This window comes from Bidens hawaiensis, unplaced genomic scaffold, assembly GCF_021521415.1.
Source record: "Bidens hawaiensis isolate Kalapana, Puna unplaced genomic scaffold, B.hawaiensis_p1.1 tig00013072_1, whole genome shotgun sequence".
Classification (NCBI taxonomy): Eukaryota; Viridiplantae; Streptophyta; class Magnoliopsida; order Asterales; family Asteraceae; genus Bidens; species Bidens hawaiensis.
The window spans coordinates 253,986-260,938 of NW_027492100.1; positions in this window are offsets into that span (position 1 = coordinate 253,986).

Below are 6,953 nucleotides of genomic sequence, written 5' to 3' on the forward strand. Positions count from 1 at the left end.
TCTTTCCACCGTTTTCATCACTTCCAAAAGCAACTGGCCCTTATATTTTCTTTCATAATTGATCAGTGCATTATTGTCACAAGTCATGTGCCCGGAACATCCACTGTCCATGTACCATAAATCATTACTATTCAAGGACTGTACCTACACATAAACACCAAAAATGAAATCAGTTGGATTCTGAGTTTCAAACTGCATCAGTTTGTAAATCAGTATCAGGTGAAGATGAATCAGGAGTTGGAACTGGAACTGGAAGTGGTTCTTCATACACAACTTCACGTTCTTCTTTTGAGTCTGATTCTGACCCAGCTTTCACAACTTATGACATGATTAATTTTTCAGTTTGCTCAATCACGTAGTCTTTCTTTTCAGTTAACTCCTTCTTAGTCTTCCATTGAAACCCTCTTGGTTCATTACCCTGCTTCATCAAAAATTTCTCATCCCCATTAAGAACACCAGGTCTAATCTTTTCTTTTCCTTTGTCATTTCACCTTCTGTTCTTTGTAGGTTTGCTTGATACCTTTGCATCATCCTTGATCTTCAAGACTTGTTTCAGTTTCTTTTATAGCACTGATCTAATCTCTTCATCATCTGAACTGCCCTTTTCTTCATTCAAGTATCTTTGATACATTTTCTTGTATCCTTTCATGTCAAATCCACAGACCACATCAGGAACCACAAACTCTTCCTCTTCAAACCAGCAAGAGTCAGTGTGATGACCATAGGCATCACACTTCTTTCACCAGACCTTGGCATAGCTCCCCATGTCTTCAAGAAATTGCTTGTCTTTAATTTTGTCACTGGATTTGGGGAAATTAAAGCCTAGGGAAGTTTTAGGACATAAAGATTTGCTGAAGTCCATTTTGATTGGTTTGTTCAGATCAGGCTCCAGATGATATTTCTCTCTAACAAAGACTACTGGCTTCAACTTGGATGGGGTTCTTGAACACCTTCCATTTTCTTCTCCAACAAATCTTCTCATTGGTACATACTTCACATCTCCAATGTCAAACAGTTCATGGTTTGAGAAGACTGGATAGATTGGAGGATGTGACTGATCATAAGAAGATTTCATTTCCTTTTCATTTCTTCTTTTTTTTTTCTGGCTGTGGTCTAACACAAATGTCAAACACCACATGTTCTTTTCTAATCTTTTCATAGTGCTTCTTCAACTTTGGAGTCATCTTTGGCAGAAGAGGAATATTTTCACTTTTCTTCTTGCTGGATCCCTTTTTCATCTTGCCCTTAGATGACTTCGTGCTCTAACAACTGCAGTTACTTTCTTCACTTGAGTATTCACTCCATTTCTTTTTCTGATCATCCTTCTTTCCATTCTTCTTCATCTGGTTCCTCATTCTGTTTTACTGCAAAATCTCCATTCTCATTCACAAACACATCATCATACTATTTTACAAAATCAGCTTTATCATCAAATACATTCTTGAATTGTTTAAGATACTCACTCCTGCTCTCCTTGTCTATCTTCAGTGGGTAGCTGTCACATAAAGGTGGTGGCACCTTTTTGTACTTCTCTTCCTTGGTCACTTTATCCACAAAACCCACTATATTTCCTGTAAAAACAAGGTTCTTCAAGAATTTCATTTGAATTAACAAGTCAGCATTCTTCAATTTCTCTTCAGCATACATCTTTTTCAAACCCTCAATTTCAACTGTCATTTTTGATTGGGTTCGGTATGCCTGCATACAATCCTCTTCAAGCCCCTTAATTTGATTATCATAAGTTGCTTCACTGGCTTCAAATACATTCAAGAATGCTTCCTTTCTTCCACACTCAGTTTTCCATTTTCCGACCTCCTGATTGAGTTCATCAATGGTAATAAGAAGATCAAAAATTGAAATATCAGATTGTACCTGCATATTTGAAGATTCGGGCTTGTCCTTCACTTTGGCCATAAATGCAACATTCGCCTTATCAATCTCAGCTGCGTGGTTGCTCCAATCAAACTCCCCATCCTGAGGCACCCTTGTTACTGCAACATTTCCTTGATCCCTAACCTGATTCACATTGTTCTGATTAACTCTATTCTGATTAGTATGAATATGCATTTGGTTGTTTCTTTGGGGTTGGAAGGTTTGTTGCCGGGGTCTGTTTTGATTCTGATATGGGTTTTGGTTAGTGATCTGATTTCGCTGGTGCTGGAAGCTCTGATTCTGATTTTGATAGAATTGGTTATGATTCACTTGGTTACCAACTTGCTTTGGCATGTTGCACTCTCTTGCAAAATGTCCTGGTTGTTGACAATTATAACATATGGATTTTGACTTGTCAAAGCCGATTCTCTCATTTGGTCCATTAAAGCTTGTTCTTCCAGTTCTGTTATACAATCTTTTGCTCCTCACAGCTAACATAGCAGCCTGCCACTAGATGTCCATGTCTTCCAAGTCATCAGCATCAATTTGCTCAAGATCTTCCTGCACAATGCTTATGTTGATCAGGTTCTTGGCAACAAAGGCATGATATGACTCAGTAAACATAGAGAATAATGCTTGATAGTCTGTTCCTTGAGCATTATTGTTCTGCATAAATGTTGATTGCCCATTTGCTGTAGAGGGAGTATCATCTTCAATCAGCTGAACGTTAAATCTTGACTAGCCACTACATGTTGAACTTGTCTTCGATGGCTCTTCAATAATAGGCTGCTGGTTCTTGATTGAGAGTTTGCCCATTGGTGCTACAAGAGCATTTTTCACTTGAAAACTTGGCTTGTCCTCTCTAATCATATGATTTTCGATCATCTCATGTTCTGCAGCCTTGATAAATGCAATTACATCATCCAACTTAAAGTTGGGGAAACTCACTTTTTCTTTGATGAATATGCTGGCTGTGTACCACTCACCAGACAAAGATGATAAAAGCTTCTTGTTTAGCTCGAAATTTGAGAGCTGCAGTTCAGTTGTTCTTATGTCATTACCAATCACCATGAACCTTTGCAGAACTAATTTCAGTCTTTCTCCACTCTTAAACTTGAACCTATCAAGCTGTTGCTTCAGTCTATCTTTCTTGATATTTGTCAGTTCAGTGTTTCCTTCAAACATATCAATAAATGCATCATACATTTCTTTAGCAGTTTTGTGATGGTTGACGGTTGTCAGTATCTCCCAAGATAGACCTAACTTCAGCATAGATAGTGCCTTGTCATCTCTCTTTTTCATTTTCAGTTCAACGGTGGCATTGTTGTTCGGAGCAGTTGAAGGAACATAGTATCCGTCAGTGATGGAAGTCCAAAGCTCTAGGTCATTGTAGTTTACAGCTGCTTCGAAGAGCACCTTCCATTTGATGAAGTTTTCTTGTCCAAGCTATCTAGGAATCTTGTTGGTAGAGACTTCTTGGTCTTCCATTTCAGCAGATCTGGGATTTGTAGTAGAGAAACAGAGTAAAGCTTCAAGCTTTTTCACAAACCTTCTGTCCTGTGGCCTTCAGCGAGCTTCAAAGCTCTGATACCACTTGTCAGGACCGAGATTTGGGTGAAACCTTAGAAAAGGTTGACATGAACACACCAACTCTGTAACCCAAAGGCCTATTGAATATCCCAGCGGAATTAGGATATCCAACAAGTGGGAACGAAGGAGTTAAAATAACAAACACGAAACGATAATAGTAGTCAATAATAGCAAATTCAAAGACAAAGATTCACTATATTAAATGAGTCATTAATGCAACAGTGAAAGGAATGTCTAGGGTTTCATGTATGACAGTGGCGGCGGCGGCTGTACAAGGAAACAAATAGAATATTCTTTTGGAATGTTTCTTGTATAGCGTGCGTCGTTCTCTCTCTTTAAATGGAAACCTAGGACCCTATTTATAGACCCTAACATTCCTTCTAGAAGTTCCTAATCATTACATAATGAAAGACAAAATAATACAAGTGTTGAGTCCTTGAGAAAGATAACAATCTAGCTCGAGCAGAATCACTACGCTAGGTATGCTCGATGATTGTCCTCGAGCATACTTTACTTAGAATATCTTCAGTGAAGATATTCTCCTCCAGCAAGCTTCATTCCTCTTGACTAATCCATGCTTTGCTCGAACTAGGCCATCGAGCAAGCTCATTCTTCTTGATGTCTTCAGTCTTGTCCTTAGACTTATTCAGCAATCTTTAGCATGCTCGGATGTAAATCTTTCTCAGGGAACTGAACTATGCTCGAAGTCCTTTCTTTGATCACATGACATCTTCTTATTGCATCCATGCTTGTCCCCATGTGCTCGATCATCCTGTGCTCGTAACACTTGGTTAAAACTTGTATGATCAAGCTGTTTGCTCGATTGGCAATTCATGCTCGATAGAAGAACACTCTTGCTCATTGAAGTGTAGCTTTCTCGAAGTATTAACACTTAGGAAAATCAACCATTTGAGGTTCTGAAGACCTTGTTCGATGTAGTAAAACCATGCTTGATCGCCTAAGCTTGGTCGAAGTCCATACTTAGCCGTTTTCTGGGGAGGTTGAGAAGATTCCAATCTTTCTTATCAACAATCCGACCCAACAGTTTGGATCGAATCCAGCGGCAACGAGTTACTTTTTACTCATATTTTCATATCTCAAAGTTTCTGGTTTAGTTGATTTATTTTGTTTGACGAGTTAACGGACGATCCGTTTACTTCTTAATCGTTTATCATTATAGTTATTCACTTACCTTCGAATCAAGGTGAGTTTTATCATTCCCCTATTTTACTAAGTTTTCACAAGTTTTGGGGATATATGCGTACATATTCGTATTTCCTATTATCTATATATCTCAAAAATAGCAAAAGTGTAATTGTGTGTGATTGATCAAATATACTTGTTACGTGCTTACTTGTTTATGTGCGCATTCGTATTCGGAGAGGTCCAACATATTTCATTTATAGTATGGCCATTACTATTGACCCACGCCCGATTCGCTTGGCAATGGTTAATTGACACCTTCCATAATTTATTACATTTTCTTATTTCTTTTATTTATTATATTAACACTATATCATTGCAAAAACTGTTGATAATCTCACTCAACATATGTTGTTGACAAACTCTATTTTCTACACATATGCAGGTTGCCTTTGAATTGAAGTTTGACGTGAAAGGACATTTAGTAAAGACCATAGGGAATTTAATGAAGATTATATTTATCTTGATTGGATTATTTGTTTTAAATTATTTATTTGTGTTTTGAATATTTGTGCACTGTATTTGGCAATAATTAATTTAATAGATATTGTCACATTTTATTTATGATAGTATATTCGAGCTGTGAACAATCAGCTCACGTCCTGGCATTACCGCCTTGGGGATGATATCAGTGCCGTACCGATGTCGAAAATCCCGGTCTCGAAAATCGTGATTTTTTTGTACCGGTACCAGTATTGAAGGAAAAAAATTAGAAAATACCGGTATCGATATAGAAACTCAAAATTTGGTACCGATTCGGTACCGACGGTACCAAATCGTTACTGATTTCGGTTTTGGTACCGCTACCAATCGGTACCTATACCGAATTTGCTCATCCCTAGATTAGAATCCCTTAGGATATATTTAATATTTCATCAATTTTGTTGTTGTTTTATATGTTTGTGCTTGTTTGTTATTTTGCAATGTCTTTGAAACTTTATTAAAGATTGATGCTACAAACACCCTTCTTTGACTTAGTAATAAAGAACCGATGCAAAGCATATCGCATCTGCTGTCAGTCCACAAAATTTTATTAACTTATTTGTGGTATATTGTTACATAAGTCCTTAGCTTTCTAAGCTTATCAACCGTGTAAGCTTCTAGCTTCTTGTACCTGTGGAGAAAGTTGGTGAGAGATGCTCAATCTCGTTACATGGAGATAGTTTTGACTATGTACTCCATGGAGTCATATTGTTTTAGGGACTCACCATGTCTGCAGGAAGATATAGCGTCTTATTACCTGTTAAGCGATATGGCCTAGGAGCTCAACCCTGTACATGGGTAGTTACTACATTGGACCTCATGGAGCCTAGTTTGGAGGGGCTCACCCTAAGATAGGATAATAAACAAGTTTGTTACTCAAAATGAGGTTTTCATTCATCAATTTAATTATGACCAAAGATAACAACTACATTGATTGATTGTGTAACGTGGATTTACTTATGTTGTAAGCTTTATCTATGAAGTTTCTTCTGTTCATGTTTGGCATGTGTCAAGTGTACAAGATGAAATGAGAAAAGAGGAAGCTTACTTTCTAATTTTTTAGATGTTTTCATATAAGAATGCCAACTTCTTATTTTGGAAGGCCGACTTCTTTGTTAGAAGGTGAACTTCTTATGTTAGAAGGTCAGCTTATTTGCTAGAAGGTCAGCTACTTTGTTAAAAGGTGAACTTCTAATGTTAGAAGGCCAACTACTTTGTTAAAAGGTGAACTTCTAATGTTAGAAGGCTAGCTTCTTTGTTAGAAGGTAAAATTCTCATGTTAGAATGTCACTTATTTGGTAGTAATAATGAGCTCCTATTATAGTTGCATTCCTGCGAGTGATGTTTAGCTTCTATATTTCTAGTAGAAGCTTCAACAGATTCAAGTTTAGTAAGCTTGATGAACGAATATGTTATCGTCCCATGTAGAAGGTGAAAACACTTTGTAGCGTTTCTAAACAATGTTATGTGTAAAAGTTTGTTTATTGATGCTTGTTAATAAGCTCCGACACTTATACGAGGTTGTCTTTATCCCCGTTTCTACTATAATATAGTATGTGGTGATCTTTAATCAATAGTACTTATGGGTTGATTTAGAATAGAAAGTGATAAAGAGAAGCTTTCTTAAGATCAAAGAAGCTCTCGGTGTTCACTGTAAACTTGGTGGGCTGGAGGTATAACTCGTCTAATGCCATGGTTCATCAGCGTTGGATTTCACTTAAGGAGTGTTAATAAGCTCAAATGGTGACACCAGTTGCCTCATAGATGTTGGAGTTTTAGGACCTCAAACACTAATGTTTAAGGAC